This window comes from Coregonus clupeaformis, chromosome 19 (genome assembly GCF_020615455.1).
Source record: "Coregonus clupeaformis isolate EN_2021a chromosome 19, ASM2061545v1, whole genome shotgun sequence".
NCBI lineage: Eukaryota > Metazoa > Chordata > Actinopteri > Salmoniformes > Salmonidae > Coregonus > Coregonus clupeaformis.
In genome coordinates this window covers 16,879,678-16,897,727 of record NC_059210.1, presented here as the reverse complement: position 1 = coordinate 16,897,727, position 18,050 = coordinate 16,879,678, and the positions used below count along the sequence as shown (strand labels likewise).

Here is an 18,050-nt window from a genome sequence, read left to right as displayed (position 1 = left end):
GGCACCCTATTCCCTTTATAGTGCACTACTTTTGACCAGGACACATGGCCCAAAGTAGTGCACTATTTAGGGAATAGGGTGCCATTTGGGACACATAACATTGTCTCTGCTGAAAGAGGATCTACTTGAGTGGCTCTTACAGGATGCAGCACTGTGTTGGAGTGCTGACTGGATACTTGATAGAAGTGTGTGTGTGTGGGAGGGGGGTGGAGGGTTGTGTGTGTTTGTGTGAGTGCGTGTTTGTGTGTGTGTGTGTGTGTGTGTGTGAGTGAGACGGAGAGTGTGAGTGTATGCAGACTCTCATATGTTCCTCAGTGGGGGGGGTGTTTGTGTGTGTGCAGTGGTGTATTTTTTAAGTGAGAGAGCACAATTTCCTCAATCAAAGTTTGTACCGAAAGAATATGCAAAAAATGCATCCTCCAATTGCAACGTCTGCCTATACCCACACATATTGTCTCAATATTTTATTTTATTTTTCAATTTTCATATATTTTTCAACCTAGGCATACTTAATATCAAAATAGGCCATCACCATTGTCAATTGTGAATGATAATTATCCACGATTTACCGGTGAAATTGCATCTACATGCCAATCATTTGATTGATCTCAATCAGTTTCATGGGAATAGCCTATGCATTTCGATCTTCTTGAATTACTGTTTCGTGAGCTGAATTAGAGCAGATGGTGCTAGCAAACTATAAGCCTTTCCTGTATTATGTTTCAATCAAATCAAATTGTATTGGTCCCATACACATATTTAGCAGATGTTATCGCAGGTGTAGCTTAATGCGTATGTTCCAACAGTGCAGTAATACCTAGCATAGCCATATATCCTACCAAGTGGTGCGATCTGTTGAGTTTTTTTTTGGGGGGGGGGGATGACTATTCAGCTTCAGCTAACCATCCTACAATCTCATTTGAAATGAGGAGGTGGTTTTGGTGTAACAGTAAAGTTATAGGCCTACTATGCTATTATATTTGGTTTTGTTATGTAAAATCCTAATTAATCATTATGTGACCTTGCCAGACATTGATTCAGCTTTGATTTAACTTTACTAAACGACCACCATTGTAAGAAGTGATAATATTCTATTTGTAATACTAATAATACATGAATATCACTATTAGGTGTAGGCAACAGATCTTGAAGAGTTTTATTTTAAACGATTGGATTGGCCCATCATTGTTCTTAAAGGACAGCACCAGGACCGTGCAATGATGTTAAAGAAGTTGAAGCAGCTTGTGGTGCTGAAGGATAGCTGAATGTTAGCTCTGCCATTTGGCCAGTTCAGGAAAAAACGAACTAATTTAGGCTAATTAGGCAGTACTGCACTAATTTGCAGTACTGCCTAATAGGCTTACAACTACGTGGTATAGCTATTTGTAGGCTATAGCCTAATGTACAGTGCATTTGGAAAGTGTTCAGACCCCTTACCTTTTTCCACATTTTGTTATGTTACAGCCTTATTCTAAAATTGATTAAATGAAAACATTTCCTCATCAATCTACACACAATACCCCATAATGACAAAGCGAAAACGGGTTTTTATATGTTTTTGCAAATGTATTAAAAATAAAAAACAGAACTACCTTATTTACATAAGTATTCAGACCCTTTGCTATGAGACTCGAAATAGAGCTCAGGTGCATCCTGTTTCCATTGATCATCATTGAGATGTTTCTACAACTTGATTGGAGTCCACCTGTGGTAAATTCAATTGATTGGACATGATGTGGAAAGGCACACACCTGTCTATATAAGGTCCCACAGTTGACAGTGCATGTCAGAGCAAAAACCAAGCCATGAGGTCGAAGGAATTGTCCGTAGAGCTCCGAGACAGGATTGTGTCGAGGCACAGATCTGGGGAAGGGTGCCAAAACATTTCTGCATAAGGTCCCCAAGAACACAGTGGCCTCCATCATTCTTAAATGGAAGAAGTTTGGAACCACCAAGACTCTTCTTAGAGCTGGCCACTCGGCCAAACTGAGCAATCATGGGAGAAGGGCCTTGGTCAGGGAAGTGCCCCAAGAACCCGATGGTCACTCTGACAGAGCTCCAGAGTTCCTCTGTGGAGATGGGAGAACCTTCCAGAAGGACAATCAGGCCTTTATGGTAGAGTGGCCAGACGGAAGCCACTTCTCACTAAAAGGCACATGACAGCCCGCTTGGAGTTTGCCAAAAAGCACCTAAAGGACTCTCAGACCATGAGAAACAAGATTCGGCCTCAGACTGGGCCAAAGGCTCACCTTCCAACAGGACAACGACCCTAAGCACACAGCCAAGAAAATGCAGGAGTGGCTTCAGGACAAGTCTCTGAATGTCCTTGAGTGGCCCAGCCAGAGACCTGAAAATAGCTATGCAGCAACGCCCCCCATCCAATCTGACAGAGCTTGAGACAATCTGCAGAGAAGAATGGGAGAAACTCCCCAAATACAGGTGTGCCAAGCTTGTTGCGTCATACCCAAGAAGACTCAAGGCTGTAAACGCTGCAAAAGGTTGTGGTGTCAAGACAACGATGCTGATATTCTGTGATGACAAGAAATACGCTGACACTGTCCTTGATTATAATGGTTTATTACATCAAAGATTACAGTATCAATTTACAGACTCCTGCAGAAATCTGGAGAACAACTGACCCAATCTCTAATATGTTATTCTCTCCGTCCTTTGTTCAAAACATGGTATTTATAAATAATCGTCCTCCCAGGGGCTCATAGTTTTTTTAACAATTATTAAACGTTCTCTTCTATAGAGACTCATATAAGGTTTTAACCGTAACGTCCTCCCAGGGGCTCATATATAGTTAACAAGTATTAACGTTCTCTCTAATGGAGACTCATAAGATTTTAACCTTAACTAACATTTTTCCTTACAAAAAACTAAAACCCCTGTTGTCATAGCCTTAGTCGACACACAGCAGAGACCTCCCCATTCACACACACGCATAGGCTCTCTTCCTCTCACACACACACACAATTCAAGAGGAATGCATCCGTTCATACAATACACTAAGCATGCTACCGTCGCTCCTTATTTCTCATTGTTCCTTCCTAAATTTCTGCTACCTCGAGTTGCAGATATTCAATGAGAGGTTACTTCGAACACATACCTCGTCAACTATATGTCGAGAGGTAACGTACAATTAAATGTATCTTCCACAAACTCACAGTTCCCAGAACTGACCCGAAAGTCAACCTAGTGACTCTCCTAGGATTTATGGCCCATCTTAATGATCGCCTCGTTTGAGGGCTTCCTTAAATCAGCGACGTTCTAAAAGTATATTTTTTCCTTATTTCCTGGCCTTATTCCTTCATGCTATCCCTGGACACTCCTTTTAATTTTTATTCAAGCCAAATATCCGTGTGCCCAGTGTTAACAATTCCTATAGACACTCCCCTATGTTTGCGTTGTTCCCAACGCAAACAAATTTAGAAATTTAGAACAGATTCTCATCACACAGCAAATAAGAGCAAGGTGCACACACAAGTTCTTAAACGGTACATCTCCTCAACGCACACACACAGCACACGAACCGACCAGCGCCCAAAGTTTGTGAGAAAGCGCACCTTATCTGCCGGCGTCTTGAGCGGGAGTCACTTCGTAGCTCATGAATGGAACGCTGAGGAGACGCAACACGTCCCAAAAATCCTTGCCGCCATTCTGTGGTGTCAAGACAACGATGCTGATATGCTGTGATGACAAGAAATCCGCTGACACTGTCCTTGATTATAATGGTTTATTACATCAAAGATTACAGTATCAATTTACAGACTCCTGCAGAAATCTGGAGAACAACTGACCCAATCTCTAATATGTTATTCTCTCCGTCCTTTGTTCAAAACATGGTATTTATATCCTATGTAACATAATATGGCGTGATTTTAATAGACCAATCCCTGGCCTCTACATAGCAGACTCTCCTCTGTTTTAGGGGGCCCCTATAATAATGTTTTCCAGATGTTTCCGCAAGCAGAGCCAAGTTCCTCTAACACACCATTTGCAAACGTCAGCAAAATCATAAACTGTTTAGATACTACAAGGTGCTTCAACAAAGTACTGAGTAAAGGGTCTGAATACTTATGTAAATTGAATTTACCACAGGTGGACTCCAATCAAGTTGTAGAAACATCTCAAGGATGCTCACTGGAAACAGGATGCACCTGAGCTCAATTTCGAGTCTGATAGCAAAGGGTCCGAATACTTATCTAAATAAGGTAGTTCCATTTTTTATTTTTAATACATTTGCTAAAACTTCTAAAAACCTGATTTTGCTTTGTCATTTTGGGGTATTGTGTGTGAATTGATGAGAAAAAAAAGGATTTAATCAATTTTAGAATAAGGCTGTCATGTAACAACATTTGGAAAAAGTCAAGGGGTCTGAATACTTTCCGAATACACTGTAAATAAAAATACATATAGTTTAATCTCATTGCATTGTTTGCGATGAGAGCTTTAGTTGCGAGTAGGCATTTAATTGTATTGTGTATCTGTATTACGCTGTATCATAAATAAACTTAGATTTGATTAGCTTGAATACAATATACCCTATTACAGAATAAAAGAAAACAGAGAGGTGAACTATCAATACAAATCAATTGACCAAATAGGCCTAGTGAACATAAATCATTAACCTACTATGCAGAATTGCAGGAAATCTGTTTTAAAACAGCCATAAAATCAAAATGTTGGTGTGTTGTATTCATGCATCTCAATAAAATATAACCTAAATGCATTATTACCTCCAACTTGGCCCAATTCACATGTCCAATTTACCACCCTGACATACCAAGGTAGAACGGGCCTTGCGTCTCACCCAATAGCCAATATAGGCTAAATATCCCACGCAGGGCTACAGCAACTTCCAGAGAGTCAAGTTCCTTGGGCTTTGTGGTGGCCACTCTAGTTTGGGTGTCCTTGGCAGAACGGTGTCACCGTAACCAAGTGGTCACATATCATTCTCAGTTCCACTGTGCAAGAAGGGGTCCGTGGAGTTTTATTAACATCATGGCAGACAGATACACAGTTTAATTAGATTTTTGTTTCCAACATTCTGATTTGCCAAAGTAGTCAAGCATCCAATGGGCCTCCGCAGTGCACACACATAGCCTATACAGTTTTTCATCATTCTCACCACCGCCAGAGAGAAGACAGGGAAGAAACCAGCATTTACCTCTAGGCTGCTATGCATATTTATTTGGTTTTTCATTCTATAGTTTTTCATGGAATTTTTGTGGCAATTAAATATAATTTATTTAAAATTGACCAGAAATAGTTTTACCAGCATCATGTATTCTCAAATTTAAAAAAGTGCCGCTCCTCCGCGCTCCGGCAGCACTATACCCCTGTGTGTGTGTGTGTGTGTGTGTGTGTGTGTGTGTGTGAGAGAGAGTGACAGAGACTGTGAGTGCAGACTCTCATATGTTTCTCTGTCTCTGTGTTATTTATGTGACACTTGAAGTGTAATATTAGATCCAGTTTAAGACTTCCCTCTGCCTTCTCTCCTTTTCCACCGTTCTTCCTCTCCCTCCCCTCCCCTCGCTCCTCTTCAACCCTTCTTCCTGTCTTCCTCTACTCTTTCCTCCTCCTCCACCCTTTCTAAAATGCATTTTTATACAGTGAGATGCATAGAGCTGTAACTGTTGCATAGCTCGTTAAACTATTCACAAACACACACACTAGGGCTATTACGGTGACCGTCACGAGTCATGATGGCAGTCAAATACCACGTGACCATTTAGTCACGGTAATTAGGCTTTTCCAAGCTCTGATGCTGCTGCTGGTCATTAGTAGCCTACCAAACTTGCTAACAGCCTGGTACTCAGCACTCTATTGTCCCTCTAATCACTCTGACATCAATGCAAATGACATCAAAAATCTATCAAACACTTAATGAGAGCCCATGAGCTCATGTTGTGCAACATTTCTATAGGCTATGCAATTGCATGAGAAAACAGAGTTTTGATGGCGTCTTAAAAAGAGGAGGATCCCATCAGGTTTCTATAGGCTAGGCCTACTATATTTATTTATCAACTTTCCTAATATTAAGCACATTGCTTCGCTTTACAACAGGAGTATAGCCTACCTGGCTGCCATGAAAATGAACCACAGGAAAAGCGTCCTCCATTCACTATTTAAGTGCATAGATGACATGTATTTATTTTCCCATGCCCCTGTTCTGAGACAGGTGCATGATAATGGTCCATTCTAAATCAAAACTAATTTCACACATATATTATTTAGTATATGTAAAGACAAAATTAAATTAAGATGTGTGACAATATGTGACTTGTTTCAGGAAACTAGGTCTAGGTCTAGGTCACTACTCACAGGAGAGCCATTTGAACGTAAACTTTTTTTATTTTATCAAAATGCGTTTTTTGGCACAATTGACTTCTGGAACATCTGAACTTTCATGTGCCTTAATAACAAACTTGTATGCCATCTGTAAATACAAATACAATTGTTCAATTATGAGTTTATGAGAATTATGAGCCTAGTTGGTTTAGCCATGGAAAAAGACAGCATCCTTCCCGCTAGCCATGATTGGCTGAGATAATGAGTGGGCTGGACATGCCGAGAGATGAATTCGGATTGTTCTGCCATGTAGTGTGTGTTTGTCTACAATATGAGCTGGTCAGTATGTATAGGTAATCCTTTCTAATGCGGCTTTTTAAAAAGATATCACATAGTAGAACTGCTCTCCACTTTCTGGAGGACCAAGTTTTGAAATCAGTGGAATTAGAGTAGGATAGCTAAGGAGATGGAGAAAATTCTGCCGTTTGATTGCAAATATGCAGACGGAGTCGAAAAGAGAACACACAGAAGGCTCTTGTATAAAACACCTGTCTCCGGATTACATCTTCAAACTAAGGGCAACCATGGCATCCATAACAGAGAGGGGGAAGCGTCCATCCATGTATACGGGTAAGAGAGTCTGTCTAGCTAGCTACATTTTCATAAATTACACGTTTCTAATTTAGTCAGAAAGTCATTTTCATTTCAAGTTAAACTGTACTGTTAGCTAGCTAGCTAACGTTAGCTGGCTGCTATCTAGCTAACGTTACATGGATGATCTGTGTAGTAATATTACTCGTATCTCAGAGCCATTTACTTTGCTAGTTATAGCCTAATGTTAGCTAGCTAACAGTGAACCTGGTTGGTTAGGTACCTGCAGATTCATGCAGGGTAGTAACGTTATGAGTTGGGATTATGGTTCATTGTTTAGCTAGCTAGCTACATGTCTAAACAAAAGACTCCACTATGCAAGTAAATATTTCAATAGAATGTTTATGATGTCGCTGCGACAACTGTCAATAGACGTAGCTGGTAAATTCGCTTTGGCTATCTACTCCGATTTCAGAGCACTCTCGTATGAGTGTGCCAGAGCGCAGAATAACTGAAGAATTTACGAACGCTCAACATCCATTGAATATGGCCGGTGTCAGTAAACGTTGGCAAAAAAGCGTAATTAAATTGTTGCCAGCAGCAAAGTTGCAGTCACCAATGCTCTGGATATCATAAAAACAGCCTAACCAGCTCTGCTAGGGTGAGTAAAATGGTCAGAGTGAGCTGTTCTCTCATTTGTGTCTGGAAGTAGCTAGCAAGCTAGCCAACGTTCGCCAGTTAGCTTGGGTGCTTGACTGCTGTTGTTAGGTCAGAACGCTCGGATCAACCCTACTTTTCGTCCAGAGCGTCCAGTGTGCGCTCTGAACACTCCGAGAGCGAAACGTACTGAATTTACGAACGGCCAATCTGACAACGCTCTGAGTTTACGAACGCCCAGAGCACACTCTGGCACTCCAGATTACATTTACGAACACACCTGTAGTATAAGCCAGCCTTTAGTCTTGAAATCTTTGGTTGTTTAGTACATAGCCTCACATGTGAATCCTTAAAGAGATGGGTGGGGCTAAAGCTTAAAAGGGTGTGAACGCTGCTGAATGGGTGTAGACAAAGAAGAGCTCTCCAGTAGGTACCAAAACGTTCCCATTGTTCCTTAACTGTAGTGTATGATATACAATTTTCTAGCTCAGTCTCTTACTTTTATCCAATGTAAAAAACACAATTTCAAATTTGGCTACATAAGACCGAATAGAGCCGGTCGGTCACATATTAGTCTATCACTTGTGGATTATGTATTATCACTTGTGAATGATGCCCAACTTGTGCAGTAAGGCAAGAAACAGCCAATGGCTTTTTTTGCGACTTTTTCAAATCATAGTCGCACACCTCATGTAGCCTAGCCCATAGGCCTATATGTTTTGATAAGGTTTGTATCACAAATAAAGTGGTCAAATAACTTCTTAAAATTAAGCACATTAATCCGCTTTATAACCGGTGTAGAGCCTAAGTGACATACATAGGCTGCACGTGAGTTTCAAGTTTGGGGAAGATCATTTTCACCATAAAAATATGAAAATGTATGCACTCACTGTAAGTGTAAGTCGCTCTGGATAAGAGTGTCTGCTAAATGACAAAAATGTAAACAATTTTAAAATGCACCTTTATAATAAAGCATTACATGCATAATCACATTTGGCATCACTTTTGATAACAGTGTTTTCCCACTAATTTATTGCATTTTGGAACATTTGCGTTTATAGCCTACTGCCGTGTGCGTGTTTCTGCACTTGTAATGTGAAGAAATAGCCTAATAGTTTATCAACATTTTAAGCTAAACATTCTGATTTGTTGCATCAGCATCATTGCTTTTAAAAGGTTTTTTGATGCAAGTGGTTGTATTAATTTGGGATCTATCACATCCCACAACTGTATGTTTGGAATATTTATTTATTGCACAGAAGGACAAGTTGACTCATCTTGTTGGCAGACAAAAAGTTGGCTAAATGTGGACAGTTCTAACATCTTCAATAAGCTCTTCGGAATTTGACGTGTCTTTCTTCATTCACTTGTAGCCTACTTCTTAGCTGAAATGCATGTGAGAAGGACCCGGTCACATGACGGGCATTGGCTACATCTGAGAGAGCCATGTGAGTGAGAAGGGAGAAGGGAATTATAATTATTGTATTCAGCCCAAGGGCACAATGGCTACTTTGGCTGCAAAAGGCATGGATTTTTTAGGGGGCGTTATGGTCACACAAGGGGGATGCAGCCGGGAAATTCAAGGCCTGGTGAGAATATTATCAAGTGCTTGTCAAATTGTGAATGAGAGACTGATGAAGTGTGTGCAGCTTGCAGCTTTTTTCAAATCATCATTAGAGCCCCATTAGAGCCTTAGAAGGTAAAAATCAAAACATATAGCCCAACATTTGTATCACAACTAAAGTTTCATAAATAACTCTAAATTAAGCATATAGAAGGACCAGTTTCTTTGTTAACTGCTCAACACAGAATAGCCACATGTGCGCACTTCCTTTTGAAATCGTTTGGAAAAAATATTGTTTATATTTTATTAAGCTATGTTCAACTGTATTTTTCAAACTATAAAATAATAAAAACAATAATGCCACAGAACTAGTGAAGCCCACAGCCATATGGCATAGCCATATCAGAGCCTAACATAAGGACAACTCAGAGTATGCTATTCTGTTCTTCTGAAATAGACTAAATTTTCTTCATATCATGTTTCTTTAGACCTGTCTAAAATAAATAATGGATTTATTGTGATGGTGTAGGCTATATTAAATGGATTTATTAGACTTTTTAAAATATAGATGTTCCAAAGGTCTGCATCAGTGGCGTGTAGGCTATGCATGGAAGCTAGGAGATGTTAAACATGTTTATGTTAACTAACAGTCAATTACCGTGAGACCGGCAGTTATTTACTTGACAATCACCGGCTGACAAAATGTCATGACCGCCATAACCCTAACACACACACACCGCCAGTGGTTAAGTGAGTGTTTGTGTACAGGTTTTTGAATATTTTAATTGGCTCTAAACTGTACACACACACACATACACAGACACATTGTCGCACGTACAGACAGACAGACAGACAGACAGACAGACACACACACAAATTGGACTTGGCTGATTACGGCTTTTTAATTCAAAGAATAGTGTATCCAAGTTGTGAGGAATTTGGTTAATTTGGCTAAATTGACTCATTGGCCCCGTGGCCCTATAGCCAGACTAATGAGAGCCAAATGCAAGCTGAGAGACACACACACACTAAAACCTAACAGTATAACTTGCTAAACAAATTAAGTACAAGGTTACTATAAGTTAAATGACTAACTTCCAATCAGAAATTATTACTCAATTATTAATGATTGTAGATTGTACTCAATCAGATTGAGTGTAATTTGATAGAACAGATTAGTATGTACAATTGTGCAATAGTTTGACCTTGATTACGTCTGATGTCATCTACATTGACGTTCCCCAAAGGCACGTTTCAGGTTCCTCTAAAATGATTTCCAACATGGCGGCACAATCTCCGCAATTAATCAAATTGATATTGTCTCCGTAACATGCTTTTATCAAATATTGTCGACAACAGTGGATACTTTCTCAATGATAAAAAGTTATTAATTGTTCATTTGTATCGTGTGTTAATCTGTCGAATTTTGAAGCATATTCTCTCATGCTAACATTACGTCATAACAGTTTAAATGAAGTTAAGCTACGGCCATTATATCAGTATTTTTTTTTTTTATGAATGAAAGCTGGAAATTAAATGCCGGCAAGCCAAGTTCTGCTGTGACTACGTGTGACGATGTGAAGCTAACTGGACTTGAAAGGATGCTAAGCATGGTTTTGTTTTCCATACACAACAAGCTACAAACACGGGAGTGCGCACTGCTGCCTAAGGTTTCACACGGTGAGTCAATTGCTTTACTTGGCTAACGTTAGATAGTTACAGGATGTCATATTTGTCCGTTATTTGTGTGTGGTATAGTTTTGAATAATTCCTACAGTGTTAGGATTCAATTCCCTATCCGAATTGTGCAACAACACGCCTCCTGCCAAGCACTATGTTTTCAGGTTAGCTAGCTAACCAATAAACAAGCTAGCTAGCTAGCCCACGCCCTGAAATACAGTGTTGAAGGTTATTGGTTCGATATGTGATGATGGAAGTATGGCTTTGAGAAATAAATGATATTCTCATCCTAACCATGCTTTTTGGCAACTATGCCACTTAGCTAACTATGCCACTTAGCTAGCTTGCTGGCTACAGGCTAGAAAGCTATCTGGTGCGGAGGTGCACAAAATGGCGGAGCTCTGAGTGCAATGCTGCCTGACTACATTGTAGTACTGCCAGCATTACAGTAAGGGAATTTAATTGCACATTTAGAGAAGAAAAGACATGAGGTTACAAACCAATTCTGAATTGGATGCTTACGTTCTAATGAAATAGGCTTATTTTCTGAAGTGGGCATAAATAACTTTTGCTTGGGTGTGAAACTTTAAGATACAATTTTTAATTTTATTTTGTCAAATTAAGTCTGTATGAACAGTATGGGGCCAATATAGACTACTTCTTAACATTTAAGCTGACTGTATATTTATATTTATTTAACTAGGCAAGTCAGTTAAGAACAAATTCTTATTTACAATGACGGCCTACCCTGGCAAAACCCGGACGACACTGGGCCAATCGTGTGCCGCCCTATGGGACTCCCAATCACGGCCGGATTGTGATACAGCCTGGAATTGAACCAGGGTCTGTAGTGACACCTCTAGCACTGAGATGCTGTGCCTTAGACCGCTGCGCCACTCGGGAGCCCGAGTAACACTCATTATATTGACAATTTCCCTCTACAGACCATACTGACGGATGATGGCACTCATCTAGGCTTCATGCTACCAATTAAAGGTAAGCTTTGCATTAAATATCTTGAAATACACAAAATAATGCCCTGTTGTTGTGACATAGATTTTTCAAAAGTGTTGTACAAGGTTGTGACTAGATGGACTATAGCTACAACGGGAAGTGACTTTTCGTGGCAGGTTAGGAAAGCATTTTAGCTAACCCTAACCATTTTCCTAACCTTAACCTAATTACCCTAACCTTCTATGGTAATTATCCTAACCTGCTGTGTAAGTTCTCCTAACCTGCTACAAAAAAGTCACTTCCGGTCGTAGCTGTATTCCACCTAGTCAAAACTGTTGTACAGGGAAGAATATCAATTGCATTTTCTTGATTCCTCACATCCTCTCTCCTCACCTCTTTCTCAAAACCCATTGGTAAAAGGTCCCTCCCTTCTGACCTTCTTATCCAATGGGTTTTGAGATGGAAGCGAGTAGAGAGGACACGAGGAATCGTAAACGCAATTGAGATTCTCCCCATGACATTCAGAACATCAAAAAGACATTGGCAAACAGACACCAGTACATGATGACCTCTCCCTATCATCTCTGTGCACCATCATTTTTCAAACCGTAGACAAATACATGTACTGTAATCTCTGTCCCAGTTTCAACACTACCAAGAGTATCTCAAGTACAGCCTAGACGCAGATCACATTTGCCCTGCGGGACCAGGGAATAGTCACCTGCAGCCCACCTGTAAAGGAGTTCCTTGATCTCTGACCACCTCTGCGCATGGAGTTGCAGGTAAAATTGCACAGCAGTTTTTCTTTACACAAATATGACCTGCTTTAATATATTAGTTATACTGAATTCAATTGTGATACTGTGTTGCCAAACTTGTGATAATACAGCTAAATACTGTCCTTTCCTGTCTATCATTTCCAAATGTAGATGCAGAGTTCTGGAGAATCATGAATCGGAACTTGCCGAACACATTCTGTGCTGTGCTCGACCGTCACACCCCTTGTTTGATGACCTTGTAATGACAGAGGACATCCAAAGAGTGGAAGGATCGCTGACGCTTTAGTTGACATTCTGAGGGGTCATGATCTAGGCTACAGGTAAGACGGAACACTTGGATCTTTAGGGCACTGGGCATAACGCTGGATTTCAACTAGCTGGATTTCAACTAGTTGTTAAGCCTTCAAAGAATAATAATAGTATTTGAAAATCAGCTACGAGTTTGCCCCTTTTTGTCTATTCCATTGGTTCCATTGTTCCAGGCAAATTAAACTAAGCCCAGCACTTATGTGATTTTAGGCTAAGGCTCTATTTTAACAAACCTAACGCAATGGTAAATCTAAGCGCAGGCGGTATCGCTATAGGTTCAGGGGTGTGTCAGAAATATTTTCACTATTTTCACTATCACAATTATCGGCGCACTTGCTGGCGTTGGTGTGAAAGGGCTGGGTTTTGATGAATAAACAAGTTGTGGGTGTGTCGAGGCTTGGCCCCTTACTGGCCAATCAGAACATGCTCCATGGCGAAATGCTGTATGTGGTTGCTTCAAGTTGTGTATTTACGGTCTTTTATGTATTGCCTTGGAATCAACTCCAATTCCAATGTTAGTCCATTATAGTTTTTTAAATGGCTTACAGAAACGAAATAACAAAATGTAGACCTATCTTTGCTAAAGACTTGAACCCATTGGCAGTCCATATTGTTCTAAGTAAATGCATGGCTTCAATAGCATTCACACTCATGTGGGCTAGGCCTACTGTAATTTGCATTGCCAAACATTGTCAATAAGCAAGATTCAATTAATAATTGATAAGGCCTAAAACGAGAACAAATATTTATAATCAAATTCTAAACAAAACAACAACTTGTTTTAAATAGGCTATGTCACACTTACAGGCACCATCATTTCACCCCGTGGGCATATAATATTAAAACAACGCAGACTATGGAGGGTTTTACGCACATCCAAACTTTTCACAGTAGCTGAACAAAGATCCAATATAAATAGAAAGGGAGAATGTCCACTCACCTTTATACAGCTCCCAAATAGGCCTATGTTTTATGAACATAATCGGAACCATCTTACAGATCAGATCGCATTCATACATCTCCAGAAGTTGCATCGCAAGCGCGCCACAGAAGGTGAATCATTCTAATAAGTTTGCTTGTAATAACATTTTGCGAAAAGCAAGCAATCAGTTAAAAATAACAACAATAAATACATGTAAAATGTAATGATATCATAAAATTGGCAGGATAAAAAAGATGCGCATTGATGTTGAACCAGCCTTCGTTATGGTATGCCTAAGGGAGGGCTTGGGTTTTGAACGTATGAAATGGAAAACAACACATTTTACAGGTTACAGATAACTTCTAAATACGAGGTTCACTGGTATTCAATGAGAATCACCTTTTTAATAAAGCTTTGGTGATTAAGATGTATTTCCAAACAGTCACAGCAGCCAAACTCTTTATCGACAGTCCTTGACTACTTCGCGATTGCATTGGGCAGACAAAAAGCCTTAATTGAGAGGAGGGGAGGCTATGCTTGGTTTTTAATCAAATAAAGTGAAATGGGGGAAAAACTTTTTTTTAAATGTTTCTAAATATGAAGTATACAGGCACCAAAAGCACATTAGGCTACTCTTGTTCCAAGCGCATACAGGCAGTGTGTGTCACGGCTGAATAGGCTGCGTTTCCGCTGTCAAAAGTCATGCCATAACCAACTGCGTTACCGCTAAAACCAGCTTTTGGTTGTTCTTAAATATCCATATCAGCACTGCCTGAAATTAGCACTTTGGACCTCAAATATTTCCACCCCGCCCATCTGAGCACAAGCGAGCTGATATAAGACAGGTAAATTGCTGGACCTGGCGTTCGGGCTGGAAAACGCCAGTGCGCCAGTTTTTACATGACGAAATTGCAAACTAACGTGCATTTGACACTAGCGCAGCCTTAACGGCAGCCGAAAATAGAGCCCTAAATATACAAATGTTTCTCTGGTGGATAATTTGTTAAAAAAAATTGTTGATGTACCAGGTTTGATTAGTAAGTCTATGTCATAAAATGTATTTCTGATTATTTATCCTTTTAGGAACTACATGATGTCCACAAGGCATACCACTGTTCTCCGTGCTCTTCCTGTGTTACTGCGTGAAGACATGCAAGGTAGGTTTCTGGTTACTGTTGATTATTGGGCCCATTCCCAATTAACCCACCCCTAGTCCCTATACACCTGTGCTGAGAGGATTAGATGGGTGAGTATGGTGTTAACTTTATCCAGCCAACCATCGGTCAGGGTGGATATATTGTTCCATAACATGTCTGTCTATTATTCTCATCTCAAGTACATTTGTGTATTTCAGGTGGAGGATTCTGACTAGCCAGAGCTTGGTGACGCACCGGTAGCCCTACTTAACAATCGTCAGTGACAGCGCCGAAAATCAAGACCACTACAATCCGGTCAAGATTTCCGTTGTGGTGACCGACTATGGGAATCAGAGGGAGGATAGACCATATTTTTATATTCTGTGTCCTCTCTCCTCCCCTCCTTTTCATAACCCATTGGTGGACACGAGGAATTAAGGAGAGAGGATGCGGGGAATCGAGGAAATGCAATTGAAATTACGCCAATGAAAACTGTCTGTGTTCGTATTGCACATAATAATAGGAGAAGCTTGTCACCATGATGTTTTATTCTGCACAGACTCTATTGTCTCGATGACCACTGACCTTTTACTGTGGGGGTCAACTTTACTCTTTAGATAATGTTCATTATTACTGATTCATTGACATATAGTTACTTTGTTCCAAGCATGTTGTCCATTGTTTGTAAAACATGGCACTTGGAGAGGCCTACCACTGCCAAAATGATTTTGGGGCTTACATATGGAGCAATGTATCAGTGGAGTTCAGGGTTGGGGTCAATTCCAATTCAGTCATTTCAGGAAGTAAACTGAAAGTCCAATTGCAATTTTATTTAAATTCTCATAAGAGGCAATGAGGAAAATTTGAATTGATATTGGAAAATGTGGAATAAGTCAAGGGGTATGAATAGTTTCTGAAGGCACTGTAACTCTCAGCTGACAAAAACCATATTATGAATGAGCTAATAGCTATGACTATTTACAATTTATCATGAGGGGTGAGCTAACCAGTGATCAAATATTTTTTTGTAAAACACTTTCTAAAAGTCGAAAGTAATCCGACGGTAGCATATGTGCTTGTTGCCATGTTTGTTTCCCGCGTCAACCGAAGATAAGACGACGTGACAAGATGAGGTGGGTCTTCTTCTTCTTCTTCTTCTTCTGCTTCTTCTTCTTCTATGGTATTATGGTGGTCCGCAAACATACTGTACGTTAGAGGTGCATGCCACCACCTACTGTGTGGGGTAAAATCATTAACGCAGAAAAACACGGTGAAATAGGTAAAGGGTAAAACAAATGTTACAAACATTTATTCACCCCAAAATCGACAAAACCAAAAATCTATGTACTTCTTTAATCAGATTCAAATCTCTACTTCGATCACTACAGGCTCTGGGGCCTGAGAGAAAAGTCCATCTTCAGAAACTATTCCCTGCAACGTTTCAGCTGTAAAGTCCTGGAGGTCCAGAAACCTTTTTGACACATTCACAATTATGTAAAGTTTCTTTGATATCTTGTTAGTTTGACTTGTACAAATTATCACCTGCGCAATAAATGCAACAAAATCCACCTTCTTCCCTATCAGTACTTCAGGATCCTTCAACTGATGAACAACACCTTCTGCAGGCATCCTTTGCCATTTCTTCCTCATTTGCACTGGCTCCTTCAGCTATTTGTACTACCTCTGCATAGGAGACCTGTTCGACAGCCCAGATTATTGCTATTTCGACCTTCTTCACCCTTACACAGCACTCCTTTAACTTGAGAACGGTTCCCACCACAATTGCAGCACCGTGTATCCACTGACTCTTCCACAACATATTTATTCCATATGCACACACTTGCCACGTGGCCCAACTTTTTACATTTAAGACACTGCAACGATCCATTCACATGAGCTCTCACTGCGTATCTCATATACCCCAGCTTTACATGTGTCGGAAGATACTCTTCATCAAATAGCAAGAGCACTGATAGGCTTTCCTCCTTCCTTCCATTCACAATATGGTTCAATTGATGTGCCTCCACTAATCCTGGTACGTGGTGCTTTAGATTTTCAGCCTCAATTTCCACCGCGACGCCAGAGAGGACACCTTTTACCAGTGCCCTGTTCAGAAAGCTTTCTACTTCATACTCAGATAATTCTCTGAGACACAATGCACTTTCCTTTTGTTCTTCTGAAATACAATAAATCAACACCATACCACTCCTGGTCACTTTGATTGACTCCATCTTTCCCAGTGTGTCCTCCACCGTCTCCTTGAATGCAAATTGATCTCCCAAAAACACATCCTTATCCTTGAAACGTACTCCAACAAGGAACAAGGCATTATTATACATCTTAATGGCCTATCTTCATTAACAACATTAGCCCGTTTTGCTCCATCCTTCAATGTTTTCCGCAAATTTCCATTAACTTTACTCAATGTGCCATCCGACTCAAACATTGCTTCCGCTTCCCATGCGGTGGCAGCCATCTTCCTCGATGAGTTGGGTCTGTTTGCAGTATGAATGTTGAAGGCGAAGAGGGTGTGTCATCTACCATCATTCACTTCCCATCATTCCCTTCCGGAAGTTTACTCGAAAGACGAGTGAGCCATCCCTTCACCTTGTTTTGCTATAACGTCTTTGGTCTGACAGACATTTACGTGACACCCAGAATGCATTGAATGATGTCATCAAACATGGCTCCATACATTGCCGGCAAATAGAATAGCAATAGCTCATCATAGTCGGTACAACCTTCAAAAATGTCCATTACAATCTATGCAAGAATCGGAATGCATGATTTGTCAACAGTACTTGAAAACGTGAATAAAACAGTAAATAAAGAAAGTATTACCACACAAACCATTTTCGGATCGTTTTATTGATACAAGTGGTGCGTGCAGGTGTTATGCTAATGCTTTGTCGCCACAGAGGGTTTGTTTACTTTTCTACCGTTTTGGCTAGATCGGTTGGTTGTTATTTCAATTAAGACCTAGACAACCAGTTGAGGGGAGTTCCTTACTAATTATTGACCTTAATTAATCAATCAAGTACAAGTGTGGAGCTGTCACGACTTCCTCCGAAGCTGCCTCCTCTCCTTGTTCGGGCAGGCTTCGGCGTTCGTCGTTCGCCTTCTAGCCACTGCCGCTCCTCATTTCATCATTCCATTGGTTT

General features: G+C 40.3%; 1 protein-coding gene and 1 long non-coding RNA gene across 2 annotated transcripts in view; both read left to right on the top strand.

Annotated features, from left to right (window-relative positions):
- The window catches only part of b4galnt4a (beta-1,4-N-acetyl-galactosaminyl transferase 4a), a 476,874-nt gene that overhangs the window by 328,427 nt on the left and 130,397 nt on the right, over positions 1 to 18,050 (top strand). The window lies entirely within an intron of this gene.
- Positions 12,405 to 17,703, top strand: LOC121531994. Its single transcript, XR_005994224.2, has 4 exons — positions 12,405 to 12,525; positions 12,673 to 12,842; positions 14,837 to 14,910; positions 15,108 to 17,703. It is a non-coding gene; the product is annotated as an uncharacterized LOC121531994 (long non-coding RNA).